A 19,333-nucleotide genomic window follows, 5' to 3' on the forward strand; every position below is an offset into this window, starting at 1 on the left:
ATTCCACAGTACTACATAGATCCATGACTACAATGGAACTCTATTCCACAGTACTACATAGAGCCATGACTACATGGAACTCTATTCCACAGTACTACATAGAGCCATGACTACATGGAACTCTATTCCACCAGTACTACATAGAGCCATGACTACATGGAACTCTATCCCACAGTACCAGACATGTAGAGACAAATAGAGCTACATGGAACTCTATTCCACAGTACTACATAGAGCCATGACTACATGGAACTCTAATTCCACAGTACTACATAGAGCCATGACCATGGAACTCTATTCCACAGTACTACATAGAGCCTGACTCACATGGACTCCTAATTCCACAGTACTACATAGAGCCAGGACTACATGGACACTCTATTCCACAGTACTACATAGAGCCATGACTACATGGACCTCTATTCCACAGTACTCATAGAGACAGGACTACATGGAACTCTATTCCACATCAGGTAACGGAGGCACAGGAGAATCAGATTTAAAAAAAGCAGATAAAAACACACCTTATGGAACAGCGGGAAACTGTGAAGAGACACACACAGACACATGCATACCCACACACGATAACACACACACTATACATACACACACACAAGGATTTTGAACTGTCAATATGTGGTAGTAGAGTAGGGGCCTGAGGACAAAAATGTTAAATGTGTGAAGAGACACAACCGTTACAATAGGCCCAGACACATGTACCACACACATGAACATATACACACTAAACACACATGTACACACACACATGAACCATACACACTAAACACACATGTACACACACACACATGAACAATACACACTAACACACATGTACACACACACATGAACATATACGCACAAACACACATGCACACACACACATGAACCTATACACACTAAACCACATGTACCACACACACATGAACATATACACACTAAACCACATGAACATATACGCACTAAACCACATGTACACCACACATGAACATATACACACTAAACACACATGAACATATACGCACTAAACACACATGTACACACACACATGAACATGTACGCACTAACACACATGTACACACACACATGAACATATACACACTAAACACACATGTACACAACACACTGAACATATACAACACTAAACACACATGTACACACACCCATGAACAGATACGCACTAAACACACACTGTACACACACACATGAACATATACACACTAAACACACATGTACACACACACATGAACATATACACACTAAACACACATGTACACACACACATGAACATATACACACTAAACACACATGTACACACACACATGAACATATACGCACTAAACACACATGTACACACACACATGAACATATACACACTAAACACACATGTACACACACACATGAACATATACGCACTAAACACACATGTACACACACACATGAACATATACACACTAAACACACATGAACACACACACATGAACATATACACACTAAACACACATGTACACACACACATGAACATATACACACTAAACACACATGAACACACACACATGAACATATACACACTAAACACACATGTACACACACACATGAACATATACGCACTAAACACACATGTACACACACACATGAACATATACACACTAAACACACATGTACACACACACATGAACATATCACACTAAACACACATAACACACACACATGAACATATACACACTAAACACACATGAACACACACACATGAACATATACACACTAAACACACATGAACACACACACATGAACATATACACACTAAACACACATGTACACACACACATGAACATATACGCACTAAACACACATGTACACACACACATGAACATATACACACTAAACACACATGAACACACACACATGAACATATACACACTAAACACACATGTACACACACACATTGTATTTTTATTTTATTTTTATTGTATAAACTGCCTTAATTTTGCTCGACCCCAGGAAGAGTAGCTGCTGCCTTGGCAGGAACTAATGGGGATCCATAATAAACCCCAGGAAGAGTAGCTGCTGCCTTGGCAGGAACTAATGGGGATCCATAATAAACCCCAGGAAGAGTAGCTGCTGCCTTGGCCGGAACTAATGGGGATCCATAATAAACACCAGGAAGAGTTAGTCTGCTGTAGGACCTAATGGGGATCCATAATAACCCCAGGAAAGACGCTACGCTGCCCTGCCTTGGCAGGAAACTAATGGGGATCCATTAATAAACCCCCAGGAAGACGTAGCGCTGCTGCCTTGGCAGGAACTAATGGGGATCCATAATAAACCCCAGGAAGAGTAGCTGCTGCCTTGGCAGGAACTAATGGGATCCCTAATAAACCCCAGGAAGAGTAGCTGCTGCCTTGGCAGGAACTAATGGGATCCCTAATAAACCACAGGAAGAGTAGCTGCTGCCTTGGCGGGAACTAATGGGGATCCATAATAAACCCCAGGAAGAGTAGCTGCTGCCTTGGCAGGAACTAATGGGGATCCACAATAAACCCCAGGAAGAGTAGCTGCTGCCTTGGCAGGAACTAATGGGGATCCATAATAACCCAGGAAGAGTAGCTGCTGCCTTGGCAGGAACTAATGGGGATCCATAATAAACCCCAGGAAGAGTAGCTGCTGCCTTGGCAGGAACCAATGGGGATCCATAATAAACCCCAGGAAGAGTAGCTGCTGCCTTGGCAGGAACTAATGGGGATCCATAATAACCCCAGGAAGAGTAGCTGCTGCCTTGGCAGGAACTAATGGGGATCCATAATAAACCCCAGGAAGAGTAGCTGCTGCCTTGGCAGGAACTAATGGGGATCCATAATAAAACCCCAGGAAGAGTAGCTGCTGCCTTGGCAGGAACTAATGGGGATCCATAATAAACCCCAGGAAGAGTAGCTGCTGCCTTGGCAGGAACTAATGGGGATCCATAATAAACACCAGGAAGAGTAGCTGCTGTGTAGGAACTAATGGGGATCCATAATAAACCCCAGGAAGAGTAGTGCTGCCCTTGGCAGGAACTAATGGGGATCCATAATAAACCCCAGGAAGAGTAGCTGCTGCCTGGCAGGACTAATGGGGATCCATAATTAACCCCAGGAAGAGTAGCTGCTGCCTTGGCAGGAAACTAATGGAGATCCATAATAAACCCCAGGAAGAGTAGCTGCTGCCTTGGCAGGAACTAATGGGGATCCATAATAAACCCCAGGAAGAGTAGCTGCTGCCTTGGCAGAGGAACTAATGGGATCCATAATAAACCCCAGGAAGAGTAGCTGCTGCCTTGGCAGGAACTAATTGGGATCCATAATAAACCCCAGAAGAGTAGCTGCTGCCTTGGCAGGAACTAATGGGTTGGATCCATAATAAACCCCCGGAAATGTAGCCTGCTGCCTTGGCATATTTGAACTTAATGGGGATCCATAATAAACCCCAGGAAGAGTAGCTGCTGCCTTGGCAGGAACTAATGGGATCCATAATAAACCCCCAGGAAGAGTAGCTGCTGCCTTGGCAGGAACTAATGGGGATCCATAATAAACCCCAGGAAGAGTAGCTGCTGCCTTGGCAGGAACTAATGGGGATCCATAATAAACCCCAGGAAGAGTAAGCTGCTGCCTTGGCAGGAACTAATGGGGATCCAAATAAACCCCAGGAAGAGTAGCTGCTGCCTTGGCAGGAACTAATGGGATCCATATAAACCCCAGGAAGAGTAGCTGCTGCCTTGGCAGGAAACTAATGGGGATCCATAATAAACCCCAGGAAGAGTAGCTGTCTGCTTGGCAGGAACTAATGGGATCCATAATAAACCCCAGGAAGAGTAGCTGCTGCCTTGGCAGGAACTAATGGGGATCCATAATAAACCCAGGAAGAGTAGCTGCTGCCTTGGCAGGAAACTAATGGGGATCCATAATAAACCCCAGAAGAGTAGCTGCTGCCTTGGCAGGAACTAATGGGGATCCATAATAAACCCCAGGAAGAGTAGCTGCTGCCTTGGCAGGAACTAATGGGGATCCATAATAAACCCAGGAAGAGTAGCTGCTGCCTTGGCAGGAACTAATGGGGATCCATAATAAACCCCCGGAAGAGTAGCTGCTGCCTTGGCAGGAACTAATGGGGATCCAATAATAACCCCAGGAAGAGTAGCTGCTGCCTTGGCAGGAACTAATGGGGATCCATAATAACCCCAGGAAGAGTGCTGCTGCCTTGGCAGGAACTAATGGGGATCCATAATAAACCCCAGGAAGAGTAGCTGCTGCCTTGGCAGGAACCAATGGGGATCCACAATAACCCCAGGAAGAGTAGCTGCTGCCTTGGCAGGAACTAATGGGGATCCATAATAAACCCCAGGAGAGTAGCTGCTGCCTTGGCAGGAACTAATGGGGATCCATAATAAACCCCAGAAGAGTAGCTGCTGCCTTGGCAGGAACCAATGGGGATCCATAATAAACCCCAGGAAGAGTAGCTGCTGCCTTGGCAGGAACTAATGGGGATCCATAATAAACCCCAGGAAGAGTAGCTGCTGCCTTGGCAGGAAACTAATGGGGATCCATAATAAACCCCAGGAAGAGTAGCTGCCTGCCTTGGCAGGAACTAATGGGGATCCATAATAAACCCCCAGGAAGAGTAGCTGCTGCCTTGGCAGGGAACTAATGGGGATCCATAATAAACCCCAGGAAGAGTAGCTGCTGCCTGGCAGGAACTAATGGGGATCCATAATAAACCCCAGGAAGAGTAGCTGCTGCCTTGGCAGGAACTAATGGGATCCATAATAAACCCCAGGAAGAGTAGCTGCTGCCTTGGCAGGAGAATAATGGGTGATCCATAGTAACCCCCAGGAAGAGTAGCTGCTGCCTTGGCCGGAACTAAGGGGCGATCCATAATAAACCCCAGGAAGAGTAGCTGCTTCCTTGGCAGGAACTAATGGGGGCTCCATAATAAACCCCAGGAAGAGTAGCTGCTGCCTTGGCAGGAACTAATGGGGATCCGTAATAAACCCCAGGAAGAGTAGCTGCTGCCTTGGCAGGAACTAATGGGGATCCATAATAAACCCCAGGAAGAGTAGCTGGCTTCCTTGGCAGGAACTAATGGGGATCCATAATAAACCCAGGAAGAGTAGCTGCTGCCTGGCAGGATCTAATGGGGATCCATAATAAACCCCAGGAAGAGTAGCTGCTGCCTTGGCAGAACTAATGGGGATCCGTAATAACCCCAGGAAGAGTAGCTGCTGCCTTGGCAGGAACTATGGGGATCCATAATAAACCCCAGGACAGTAGCTGCTTCCTTGGCAGGAACTAATGGGGATCCATAATAAACCCCAGGAAGAGTAGCTGCAGCCTTGGCAGGAACTAATGGGGAGCCATAGTAAACCCCAGAAGAGTAGCTGCTGCCTTGACAGGAACTAATGGGGATCCATAATAACCCAGGAGTAGCTCTGCTTGGCAAACTAATGGGGATCCATTATAAACCCCAGAAGAGTAGCTGCTGCCTTGGCAGGAACTAATGGGGAGCCATAATAAACCCCAGGAAGAGTAGCCTGCTGCCTTGGCAGGAACTAATGGGGATCCATAATAAACCCCAGGAAGAGTAGCTGCTGCCTTGGCAGGAACTAATGGGGATCCATAATAAAACCCCAGGAAGAGTAGCTGCTGCCTTGGCAGGAACTAATGGGGATCCATAATAAACCCCAGGAAGAGTAAGCTGCTGCCTTGGCAGGAACTAATGGGGATCCATAATAAACCCCAGGAAGAGTAGCTGCTGCCTTGGCAGGAACTAATGGGGATCCATAATAAACCCCAGGAAGAGTAGCTGCTGCCTTGGCAGGAACTAATGGGGATCCATAATAAACCCCAGGAAGAGTAGCTGCTGCCTTGGCAGGAACTAATGGGGATCCATAATAAACCCCAGGAAGAGTAGCTGCTGCCTTGGCAGGAACTAATGGGGATCCATAATAAACCCCAGGAAGAGTAGCTGCTGCCTTGGCAGGAACTAATGGGGATCCATAATAAACCCAGGAAGAGTAGCTGCTGCCTTGGCAGGAACTAATGGGATCCATAATAAACCCCAGGAGAGTAGCTGCTGCCTTGGCAGGAACTAATGGGGATCCATAATAAACCCCAGGAAGAGTAGCTGCTGCCTTGGCAGGAACTAATGGGGATCCATAATAAACCCCAGGAAGCGTAGCTGCTGCCTTGGCAGGAACTAATGGGGATCCATAATAACCCCAGGAAGAGTAGCTGCTGCCTTGGCAGGAACTAATGGGATCCATAATAAACCCCAGGAAGAGTAGCTGCTGCCTTGGCAGGAAACTAATGGGGATCCATAATAAACCCCAGGAAGAGTAGCTGCTGCCTTGGCAGGAACTAATGGGGATCCATAATAAACCCCAGGAAGAGTAGCTGCTGCCTTGGCAGGAACTAATGGGGATCCATAATAAACCCCAGGAAGAGTAGCTGCTGCCTTGGCAGGAACTAATGGGGATCCGTAATAAACCCCAGGAAGAGTAGCTGCTGCCTTGGCAGGAACTAATGGGGATCCATAATAAACCCCAGGAAGAGTAGCTGCTGCCTTGGCAGGAACTAATGGGATCCATAATAAACCCAGGAAGAGTAGCTGCTGCCTTGGCAGGAACTAATGGGGATCCATAATAAACCCCAGGAAGAGTAGCTGCTGCCTTGACAGGAACTAATGGGGATCCATAATAGACCCCAGGAAGAGTAGCCGCTGCCCTTGGCAGGAACTAATGGGGATCCATAATAAACCCCAGGAAGAGTAGCTGCTGCCTTGGCAGGAACTAATGGGGATCCATAATAAACCCCAGGAAGAGTAGCTGCCTGCCTTGGCAGGAACTAATGGGGATCCATAATAAACCCCAGGAAGAGTAGCTGCTGCCTTGGCAGGAACTAATGGGGATCCATAATAAACCCCAGGAAGAGTAGCTGCTGCCTTGGCAGGAACTAATGGGGATCCATAATAAACCCCAGGAAGAGTAGCTGCTGCCTTGGCAGGAACTAATGGGATCCATAATAAACCCCAGGAAGAGTAGCTGCTGCCTTGGCAGGAACTAATGGGGATCCATAATAAACCCCAGGAAGAGTAGCTGCTGCCTTGGCAGGAACTAATGGGGATCCATAATAAACCCCAGGAAGAGTAGCTGCTGCCTTGGCAGGAACTAATGGGGATCCATAGTAACCCCCAGGAAGAGTAGCTGCTGCCTTGGCAGGAACTAATGGGGATCCATAATAAACCCCAGGAAGAGTAGCTGCTGCCTTGGCAGGAACTAATGGGGATCCATAATAACCCCAGGAAGAGTAGCTGCTGCCTTGGCAGGAACTAATGGGGATCCATAATAAACCCCAGGAAGAGTAGCTGCTGCCTTGGCAGGAACTAATGGGGATCCATAATAAACCCCAGGAAGAGTAGCTGCTGCCTTGGCAGGAACTAATGGGGATCCATAATAACCCCAGGAAGAGTAGCTGCTGCCTTGGCAGGAACTAATGGGGATCCATAGTAACCCCAGGAAGAGTAGCTGCTGCCTTGGCAGGAACTAATGGGGATCCATAATAAACCCCAGGAAGAGTAGCTGCTGCCTTGGCAGGAACTAATGGGGATCCATAATAAACCCCAGGAAGAGTAGCTGCTGCCTTGGCAGGAACTAATGGGGATCCATAATAAACCCCAGGAAGAGTAGCTGCTGCCTTGGCAGGAACTAATGGGGATCCATAATAAACCCCAGGAAGAGTAGCTGCTGCCTTGGCAGGAACTAATGGGGATCCATAATAAACCCCAGGAAGAGTAGCTGCTGCCTTGGCAGGAACTAATGGGGATCCATAATAAACCCAGGAAGAGTAGCTGCTGCCTTGGCAGGAACTAATGGGGATCCATAATAAACCCCAGGAAGAGTAGCTGCTGCCTTGGCAGGAACTAATGGGGATCCATAATAAACCCCAGGAAGAGTAGCTGCTGCCTTGGCAGGAACTAATGGGGATCCATAATAACCCCAGGAAGAGTAGCTGCTGCCTTGGCAGGAACTAATGGGGATCCATAATAAACCCCAGGAAGAGTAGCTGCTGCCTTGGCAGGAACTAATGGGGATCCATAATAAACCCCAGGAAGAGTAGCTGCTGCCTTGGCAGGAACTAATGGGGATCCATAATAAACCCCAGGAAGAGTAGCTGCTGCCTTGGCAGGAACTAATGGGGATCCATAATAAACCCCAGGAAGAGTAGCTGCTGCCTTGGCAGGAACTAATGGGGATCCATAATAAACCCCAGGAAGAGTAGCTGCTGCCTTGGCAGGAACTAATGGGGATCCATAATAAACCCCAGGAAGAGTAGCTGCTGCCTTGGCAGGAACTAATGGGGATCCATAATAAACCCAGGAAGAGTAGCTGCTGCCTTGGCAGGAACTAATGGGGATCCATAATAAACCCCAGGAAGAGTAGCTGCTGCCTTGGCAGGAACTAATGGGGATCCATAATAAACCCCAGGAAGAGTAGCTGCTGCCTTGGCAGGAACTAATGGGGATCCATAATAAACCCCAGGAAGAGTAGCTGCTGCCTTGGCAGGAACTAATGGGGATCCATAATAAACCCCAGGAAGAGTAGCTGCTGCCTTGGCAGGAACTAATGGGGATCCATAATAAACCCCAGGAAGAGTAGCTGCTGCCTTGGCAGGAACTAATGGGGATCCATAATAAACCCCAGGAAGAGTAGCTGCTGCCTTGGCGGGAACTAATGGGGATCCATAATAAACCCCAGGAAGAGTAGCTGCTGCCTTGACGGGAACTAATGGGGATCCATAATAAACCCCAGGAAGAGTAGCTGCTGCCTTGGCGGGAACTAATGGGGATCCATAATAAACCCCAGGAAGAGTAGCTGCTGCCTTGGCGGGAACTAATGGGGATCCATAATAAACCCCAGGAAGAGTAGCTGCTGCCTTGGCGGGAACTAATGGGGATCCATAATAAACCCCAGGAAGAGTAGCTGCTGCCTTGGCAGGAACTAATGGGGATCCATAATAAACCCCAGGAAGAGTAGCTGCTGCCTTGGCAGGAACTAATGGGGATCCATAATAAACCCCAGGAAGAGTAGCTGCTGCCTTGGCAGGAACTAATGGGGATCCATAATAAACCCCAGGAAGAGTAGCTGCTGCCTTGGCAGGAACTAATGGGGATCCATAATAAACCCCAGGAAGAGTAGCTGTTGCCTTGGCAGGAACTAATGGGGATCCATAATAAACCCCAGGAAGAGTAGCTGCTGCCTTGGCAGGAACTAATGGGGATCCATAATAAACCCCAGGAAGAGTAGCTGCTGCCTTGGCAGGAACTAATGGGGATCCATAATAAACCCCAGGAAGAGTAGCTGCTGCCTTGACAGGAACTAATGGGATCCATAATAAACCCCAGGAAGAGTAGCTGCTGCCTTGGCAGGAACTAATGGGGATCCATAATAAACCCCAGGAAGAGTAGCTGCTGCCTTGGCAGGAACTAATGGGGATCCATAATAAACCCCAGGAAGAGTAGCTGCTGCCTTGACAGGAACTAATGGGGATCCATAATAAACCCCAGGAAGAGTAGCTGCTGCCTTGGCAGGAACTAATGGAGATCCATAATAAACCCAGGAAGAGTAGCTGCTGCCTTGGCAGGAACTAATGGGGATCCATAATAAACCCCAGGAAGAGTAGCTGCTGCCTTGGCAGGAACTAATGGGGATCCATAATAAACCCCAGGAAGAGTAGCTGCTGCCTTGGCAGGAACTAATGGGGATCCATAATAAACCCCCAGGAAGAGTAGCTGCTGCCTTGGCAGGAACTAATGGGGATCCATAATAAACCCCAGGAAGAGTAGCTGCTGCCTTGGCAGGAACTAATGGGGATCCATAGTAACCCCCAGGAAGAGTAGCTGCTGCCTTGGCAGGAACTAATGGGGATCCATAATAAACCCCAGGAAGAGTAGCTGCTGCCTTGGCAGGAACTAATGGGGATCCATAACAAACCCCAGGAAGAGTAGCTGCTGCCTTGGCAGGAACTACTGGGGATCCATAATAAACCCCAGGAAGAGTAGCTGCTGCCTTGGCAGGAACTAATGGGGATCCATAATAAACCCCAGGAAGAGTAGCTGCTGCCTTGGCAGGAACTAATGGGGATCCATAATAAACCCCAGGAAGAGTAGCTGCTGCCTTGGCAGGAACTAATGGGGATCCATAATAAACCCCAGGAAGAGTAGCTGCTGCCTTGGCAGGAACTAATGGGGATCCATAATAAACCCCAGGTTTTTTTCTAGCATTAAGGGGACATCCTTTCATAGCAGTGAAGACGCGCCACACTGTTAAAAACCTCCTGAAGACAATGTGGCACAATACTACTAAATAGGATCCAGGCTTTATCTATAAGAGGGAATCTGATTTAAATGGACCCTGTGCTGCTGTGGATTCAGACAGGCACAATTTCACTATTGTATCAACAAGGGTTGGGCTCAATTAAAATGGTCAATTCAGGAAGTAAACACAAATAACAATTCAATAATTTAAAAAAAAGGGCATTGATTTTCAATGACTTCTTTAAGGAAGTTTATCAACTTCTGAATTTTAAATTGAAATATCTTCCTGAATTCCCTCCCCCGATTGTCATAGAGCCTAACCCTGGTATCAGCTTGGCTTCAAGGCTAGTGAAGTGTCTATAAGATAGATGCTCCTTCTAATGGCTTCATATTCACCATCATCACTCAGACCCCTGCTCGGGGTCTCTGGTGAACCCTTAGGAACCCCTTAACATCCACCTCGGTCTCCATGGTGTCAGTGGGACACCCAGTTTAACACAGGAAAGCTTTTCAAATGCGGATGAGACCGGCGACAGAAACAGCTGTCCTCTCATTAAAACAGGAGATCAGATACCCATCTTTCTTCTCATTAAAACAGGAGATCAGATGTCCATCTGTCCTCTCATTAAAACAGGAGATCAGATGTCCATCTGTCCTCTCATTAAAACAGGAGATCAGACGTCCATCTGTCCTCTCATTAAAACAGGAGATCAGATGTCCATCTGTCCTCTCATTAAAACAGGAGATCAGATGTCCATCTGTCCTCTCATTAAAACAGGAGATCAGACGTCCATCTGTCCTCTCATTAAAACAGGAGATCAGATGTCCATCTGTCCTCTCATTAAAACAGGCGATCAGATGTCCATCTGTCCTCTCATTAAAACAGGAGATCAGATGTCCATCTGTCCTCTCATTAAAACAGGAGATCAGATGTCCATCTGTCCTCTCATTAAAACAGGCGATCAGATGTCCATCTGTCCTCTCATTAAAACAGGAGATCAGATGTCCATCTGTCCTCTCATTAAAACAGGAGATCAGATGTTTATCTTGTGGATGAGACAGGGGACAGAAACAGCTGTCCTCTCATTAAAACAGACATGTTCAGAGTTGAATTGGATAAGCACCCTAAAGAAAATGTAAAGCGTTTTGTAACGGCATAATGTATCGTTAACATAAAATTGGTATTCAGATGTAGGCTTATCTCACTACATATTTGGTTATTATTAATACGATGGTCAGGGTATTTACCTTTGTAGATGAGTGAAAACTAAATTGAACCCGTTTTGTATAATTACTAACGCTTGTACAGTCAGGCCAACAGAGAAAGGGTTTCATTATCAAAGGCTTTCTCTCTCTCTGCTCTCTATAGCGATCCTTGCTATATGAGCCACATTACAATTCCCACCAAGTGGTGTAGGGTGTTGGACTTTCATGCCAGAGACCTGAGTTCGCTTCCTGTTCGCTACAATATTCTGGATTATGTTTGATAAAGACACCATCTTCCAGAGCCTTTGATGTGTCCTGTGGTTTGATCTCAGATCTCTCTCTCGTTCCTGTAACAATGGCTCTTTCAGCTTGCCACCTGTCTGCCTCACATTCCTGTCCACTACACAGGTGAGGGAACCATTTGTGTCCTGCTGCCTGAGGGAAATAGAACCATGGCTTTCACATGAATCCCTCTTTCCCACACAAGTAGAGACATGTTGCAATTTGAGTAATTATTTTTTGATGACATGGAATCGTAATCTCAATTGTAGTAGGCCTGCTCTGCCATGCATGATTTAAAAAAATGGAAATCATTCAATTGTGATGCGCATTTTCTCGTCGGGAGTACAGCATCGGCGCATGTTGCGACTAATTGAAACGTTAATAAATGATCCCATTATCTCACCCGAAATAAGGTCTGAATACAGAACAAGTAGTAAAAGAGGCGGAAATGAGATGGTCCGCGCGCGCCTCATACCAAATCACACGTTGGGAAGAAAATAAGAGCAAACATTTTATAGTCGTGGGAAAGGTAAAGACGTGATCAAATACGTATTATTTTATAAGTTATAATTATATCCTACTGATATCTCCAATTGTGTTTTTTAATTACCAAAACTATTTCTCATAACGGAAGCCTATAAAAAAAACTAAATAGGTTTTGCCCAAAAAACGTGTAGCCAGTCTGCATGAGATAGGAGGCGAAGAGCCATTAACAGACTGTTCTTATCAGATCAGGTTGGCACATTTTCATAACAGTCCTTGCACTTGGAATTTCATCTAAATATAGGCTACAGTTGTGTAGCAGTGGATAATATCTGATTTATGCACTTAGAATGAAATAAAATGTCTGACATGCCCTTGTCCCAAAGAAACACATCATTTGAACCTTGAATATGAAACCATATTGTAGTTGTGACATTGTACACAGTAAAATGCAATGAATGAAGTTTACTATAGAATCATGTAGTCAATGAAATTACCTTTTAACATCCTGGACCCTTCTCTTCCCCCCCTTGAGATGTTCTCTTGGTTTGGACAGCATGAAATAATTATCCCTAATATGACCAAGAGGTAAATCCTCCACGCCTGACAAACAACTCCCACATGGCAAAGCCAATCAATGATTAGATACACAAAACAAAACCCCTTCAAGAGCAATAAGTCTGAAGTGTCCCAAAATGACACACTAGTCCTTGTGTAGTGCACTACTTTACCCTATGGGCTCTGATCAAAAGTAGTGCACTACATTGGGAATAGGGTGCCATTTGGGATGGAAGCTTGATGTTATCTGAACCTGAGAAGGTCCAGTAATCTCTTTGGGACTTTGACCGATCTTCTTGTAGTGGGACACAACAGCTTAGCTCTGTGCCGTTGGGCAAGCGTCTGTGTCCTAAATGACTCCCTATTCCCTATTGAGCGCACTACTTTTGACCAGGGCCCATAGGGAATAGGTTGCCGTTTGGGATGTAGTCAACAACAGTTGAAAGTACAGCAGGACGAAGGAATGTACACTACACGGCCAAGAGTATGTGGACACCCCTTCAAATGAGTGAATTCGGCTATTACCTGTGCTGACAGGTGTATAAAATCAAGGACACAGCCATGAAATCTCCATAGACAAACATTGGCAGTAGAATGGCCTTACTGAAGAGCTCAGTGACTTTCAACGTGGCACCATTATAGGATGCCACCTTTCTAACAATTCAGTTTGTTAAATTTCTACACTGCTAGAGGTGCCCCGATCAACTGTAAGTGCTGTTATTGTAAAGTGGAAACGTCTAGGAGCAACAACGGCTCAGCCACAAAGTGGTAGACCACACAAACTCATAGAACGGGACCGCTGAGTGCTGAAGCGCGTAGTGCGTATAAATGTTTGTTTTTATTAAATAGTCACCATTTTACCAAAAGTTTTGGGACAAATTCACTGTGTATTATATTGGGTTATTTTATTGAGTTTATTAGATTTTTAAGAAATGATTTTAGCAAATTAATTTTCTTAAAACAAAACCACATCGTTGTTTGTTAAGGGCTTATACAGTGCCTTGCGAAAGTATTCGGCCCCCTTGAACTTTGCGACCTTTTGCCACATTTCAGGCTTCAAACATAAAGATATAAAACTGTATTTTTTTGTGAAGAATCAACAACAAGTGGGACACAATCATGAAGTGGAACGACATTTATTGGATATTTCAAACTTTTTTAACAAATCAAAAACTGAAAAATTGGGCGTGCAAAATTATTCAGCCCCTTTACTTTCAGTGCAGCAAACTCTCTCCAGAAGTTCAGTGAGGATCTCTGAATGATCTAATGATGATAAATACAATCCACCTGTGTGTAATCAAGTCTCCGTATAAATGCACCTGCACTGTGATAGTCTCAGAGGTCCGTTAAAAGCGCAGAGAGCATCATGAAGAACAAGGAACACACCAGGCAGGTCCGAGATACTGTTGTGAAGAAGTTTAAAGCCGGATTTGGATACAAAAAGATTTCCCAAGCTTTAAACATCCCAAGGAGCACTGTGCAAGCGATAATATTGAAATGGAAGGAGTATCAGACCACTGCAAATCTACCAAGACCTGGCCGTCCCTCTAAACTTTCAGCTCATACAAGGAGAAGACTTATCAGAGATGCAGCCAAGAGGCCCATGATCACTCTGGATGAACTGCAGAGATCTACAGCTGAGGTGGGAGACTCTGTCCATAGGACAACAATCAGTCGTATATTGCACAAATCTGGCCTTTATGGAAGAGTGGCAAGAAGAAAGCCATTTCTTAAAGATATCCATAAAAAGTGTCGTTTAAAGTTTGCCACAAGCCACCTGGGAGACACACCAAACATCTGGAAGAAGGTGCTCTGGTCAGCTGACTCTCCTAGACCCTCTCCTAGACCCAATACCACCACTACTCTCCTCGACCCAATACCATCACTACTCCTAGATACAATACCACCACTACTCTCCTAGACCCAATACCACCACTACTCTCATAGACCCAATACAACCACTACTCTCCTAGACCCAATACCACCACTACTCTCTTGGACCCAATACCACCACTACTCTCCTAGACCCAATACCACCACTACTCTCCTAGACCCAATACCACAACTACTCTCCTAGACCCAATACCACAACTACTCTCCTAGACCCAATACCACAACTACTCTCCTAGACCCAATACCACCACTACTCTCCTAGACCCAATACCACCACTACTCTCCTAGACCCAATACCACCACTACTCTCCTAGACCCTCTCCTAGACCCAATACCACCACTACTCTCCTAGACTCCTATACCACCACTACTCTCCTAGACCCAATACCATCACTACTCTCCTAGACCAAATACCACCACTACTCTCCTAGACCCTCTCCTAGACCCAATACCACTACTCTCCTAGACCCAATACCACCACTACTCTCCTTGACCCAATACCACCTCTACTCTCCTAGACCCAATACCACCACTACTCTCATAGACTCAATACCACCACTACTCTCCTAGACCCAATACCACCACTACTCCACGGGATCCAATACCACCACTACTCTCCTGGACCCAATACCACCACTAATCTCCTAGACCCAATACCACCACTACTCTCCTAGACACCAATACCACCACTAATCTCCTAGACCCAATACCACCACTACTCTCCTAGATCCAATACCACCACTACTCTCATAGACTCAAAACCACCACTACTCTCCTAGACCCAATACCACCATTACTCCACAGAACCCAATACCACCACTACTCTCCTAAACCCAATACCACCACTACTCTCCTAGACCCAATACCACCACTACTCCACAGGATCCAATACCACCACTACTCTCCTAGACCCAATACCACCAGTACTCTCCTAGACCCAATACCACCACTACTCTCCTAGACCCAATACCACCACTACTCTCCTAGACCCAATACCACCTCTAGTCTCCTAGTCTCCTAGACCCAATACCACCACTACTCTCCTAGACCCAATACCACCACTACTCTCATAGACTCAATACCACCACTACTCTCCTAGACCCTCTCCTAGACCCAATACCACCACTACTCTCCTAGACCCAATACCACCACTACTCTCCTAGACCCAATACCACCACTACTCTCCTAGACCCCAATACCACCACTACTCTCCTAGACCCCAATACCACCACTACTCTCCTAGACCCAATACCACCACTACTCTCTTGGACCCAATACCACCACTACTCTCCTAGACCCAATACCACCACTACTCTCCTAGACCCAATACCACAACTACTCTCCTAGACCCAATACCACAACTACTCTCCTAGACCCAATACCACCACTACTCTCCTAGACCCAATACCACCACTACTCTCCTAGACCCAATACCACCACTACTCTCCTAGACCCTCTCCTAGACCCAATACCACCACTACTCTCCTAGACTCCTATACCACCACTACTCTCCTAGACCCAATACCATCACTACTCTCCTAGACCAAATACCACCACTACTCTCCTAGACCCTCTCCTAGACCCAATACCACTACTCTCCTAGACCCAATACCACCACTACTCTCCTTGACCCAATACCACCTCTACTCTCCTAGACCCAATACCACCACTACTCTCATAGACTCAATACCACCACTACTCTCCTAGACCCTCTCCTAGACCCAATACCACCACTACTCTCCTAGACCCAATACCACCACTACTCCACGGGATCCAATACCACCACTACTCTCCTGGACCCAATACCACCACTACTCTCCTAGACCCAATACCACCACTACTCTCTTGGACCCAATACCACCACTACTCTCCTAGACCCAATACCACCACTACTCTCCTAGACCCAATACCACAACTACTCTCCTAGACCCAATACCACAACTACTCTCCTAGACCCAATACCACCACTACTCTCCTAGACCCAATACCACCACTACTCTCCTAGACCCAATACCACCACTACTCTCCTAGACCCTCTCCTAGACCCAATACCACCACTACTCTCCTAGACTCCTATACCACCACTACTCTCCTAGACCCAATACCATCACTACTCTCCTAGACCAAATACCACCACTACTCTCCTAGACCCTCTCCTAGACCCAATACCACTACTCTCCTAGACCCAATACCACCACTACTCTCCTTGACCCAATACCACCTCTACTCTCCTAGACCCAATACCACCACTACTCTCATAGACTCAATACCACCACTACTCTCCTAGACCCTCTCCTAGACCCAATACCACCACTACTCTCCTAGACCCAATACCACCACTACTCCACGGGATCCAATACCACCACTACTCTCCTGGACCCAATACCACCACTAATCTCCTAGACCCAATACCACCACTACTCTCCTAGACACCAATACCACCACTAATCTCCTAGACCCAATACCACCACTACTCTCCTAGATCCAATACCACCACTACTCTCATAGACTCAAAACCACCACTACTCTCCTAGACCCAATACCACCATTACTCCACAGAACCCAATACCACCACTACTCTCCTAAACCCAATACCACCACTACTCTCCTAGACCCAATACCACCACTACTCCACAGGATCCAATACCACCACTACTCTCCTAGACCCAATACCACCAGTACTCTCCTAGACCCAATACCACCACTACTCTCCTAGACCCAATACCACCACTACTCTCCTAGACCCAATACCACCTCTAGTCTCCTAGTCTCCTAGACCCAATACCACCACTACTCTCCTAGACCCAATACCACCACTACTCTCATAGACTCAATACCACCACTACTCTCCTAGACCCTCTCCTAGACCCAATACCACCACTACTCTCCTAGACCCAATACCACCACTACTCTCCTAGACCCAATACCACCACTACTCTCCTAGACCCCAATACCACCACTACTCTCCTAGACCCCAATACCACCACTACTCTCCTAGACCCAATACCACCACTACTCTCTTAGATCCAATACCACCACTACTCTCCTAGACCCAATACCACCACTACTCTCATAGACTCAATACCACCACTACTCTCCTAGACCCTCTCCTAGACCCAATACCACCACTACTCTCCTAGATCAAATACCACCACTACTCTCATAGACTCAAAACCACCACTACTCTCCTAGACCCAATACCACCACTACTCTCCTAGACCCAATACCACCACTACTCTCCTAGACCCAATACCACCACTACTCTCCTAGACCCAATACCACCTCTAGTCTCCTAGTCTCCTAGACCCAATACCACCACTACTCTCCTAGACCCAATACCACCACTACTCTCATAGACTCAATACCACCACTACTCTCCTAGACCCTCTCCTAGACCCAATACCACCACTACTCTCCTAGACCCAATACCACCACTACTCTCCTAGACCCAATACCACCACTACTCTCCTAGACCCCAATACCACCACTACTCTCCTAGACCCCAATACCACCACTACTCTCCTAGACCCAATACCACCACTACTCTCTTGGACCCAATACCACCACTACTCTCCTAGACCCAATACCACCACTACTCTCCTAGACCCAATACCACAACTACTCTCCTAGACCCAATACCACAACTACTCTCCTAGACCCAATACCACCACTACTCTCCTAGACCCAATACCACCACTACTCTCCTAGACCCAATACCACCACTACTCTCCTAGACCCTCTCCTAGACCCAATACCACCACTACTCTCCTAGACTCCTATACCACCACTACTCTCCTAGACCCAATACCATCACTACTCTCCTAGACCAAATACCACCACTACTCTCCTAGACCCTCTCCTAGACCCAATACCACTACTCTCCTAGACCCAATACCACCACTACTCTCCTTGACCCAATACCACCTCTACTCTCCTAGACCCAATACCACCACTACTCTCATAGACTCAATACCACCACTACTCTCCTAGACCCTCTCCTAGACCCAATACCACCACTACTCTCCTAGACCCAATACCACCACTACTCCACGGGATCCAATACCACCACTACTCTCCTGGACCCAATACCACCACTAATCTCCTAGACCCAATACCACCACTACTCTCCTAGACACCAATACCACCACTAATCTCCTAGACCCAATACCACCACTACTCTCCTAGATCCAATACCACCACTACTCTCATAGACTCAAAACCACCACTACTCTCCTAGACCCAATACCACCATTACTCCACAGAACCCAATACCACCACTACTCTCCTAAACCCAATACCACCACTACTCTCCTAGACCCAATACCACCACTACTCCACAGGATCCAATACCACCACTACTCTCCTAGACCCAATACCACCAGTACTCTCCTAGACCCAATACCACCACTACTCTCCTAGACCCAATACCACCACTACTCTCCTAGACCCAATACCACCTCTAGTCTCCTAGTCTCCTAGACCCAATACCACCACTACTCTCCTAGACCCAATACCACCACTACTCTCATAGACTCAATACCACCACTACTCTCCTAGACCCTCTCCTAGA

General features: G+C 46.6%; 1 protein-coding gene across 2 annotated transcripts in view; it reads right to left on the bottom strand.

The window, feature by feature from the left end:
- stra6 (signaling receptor and transporter of retinol STRA6) overlaps nt 1-12,925 on the bottom strand; it is a 230,943-nt gene extending 218,018 nt beyond the window's left edge. The window contains exon 1 of one of the 2 annotated variants that reach the window (XM_031832874.1): nt 12,810-12,925. The gene's annotated coding sequence lies outside the window, so the exon portion shown is untranslated. The remainder of the gene's footprint in view (nt 1-12,809) is intronic. The other variant, XM_031832875.1, reaches the window with a different exon arrangement.
- Between the last annotated feature and the right edge of the window lie 6,408 nt (nt 12,926-19,333).

The sequence above is a fragment of the Oncorhynchus kisutch genome, linkage group LG10 (assembly GCF_002021735.2).
Source record: "Oncorhynchus kisutch isolate 150728-3 linkage group LG10, Okis_V2, whole genome shotgun sequence".
Classification (NCBI taxonomy): Eukaryota; Metazoa; Chordata; class Actinopteri; order Salmoniformes; family Salmonidae; genus Oncorhynchus; species Oncorhynchus kisutch.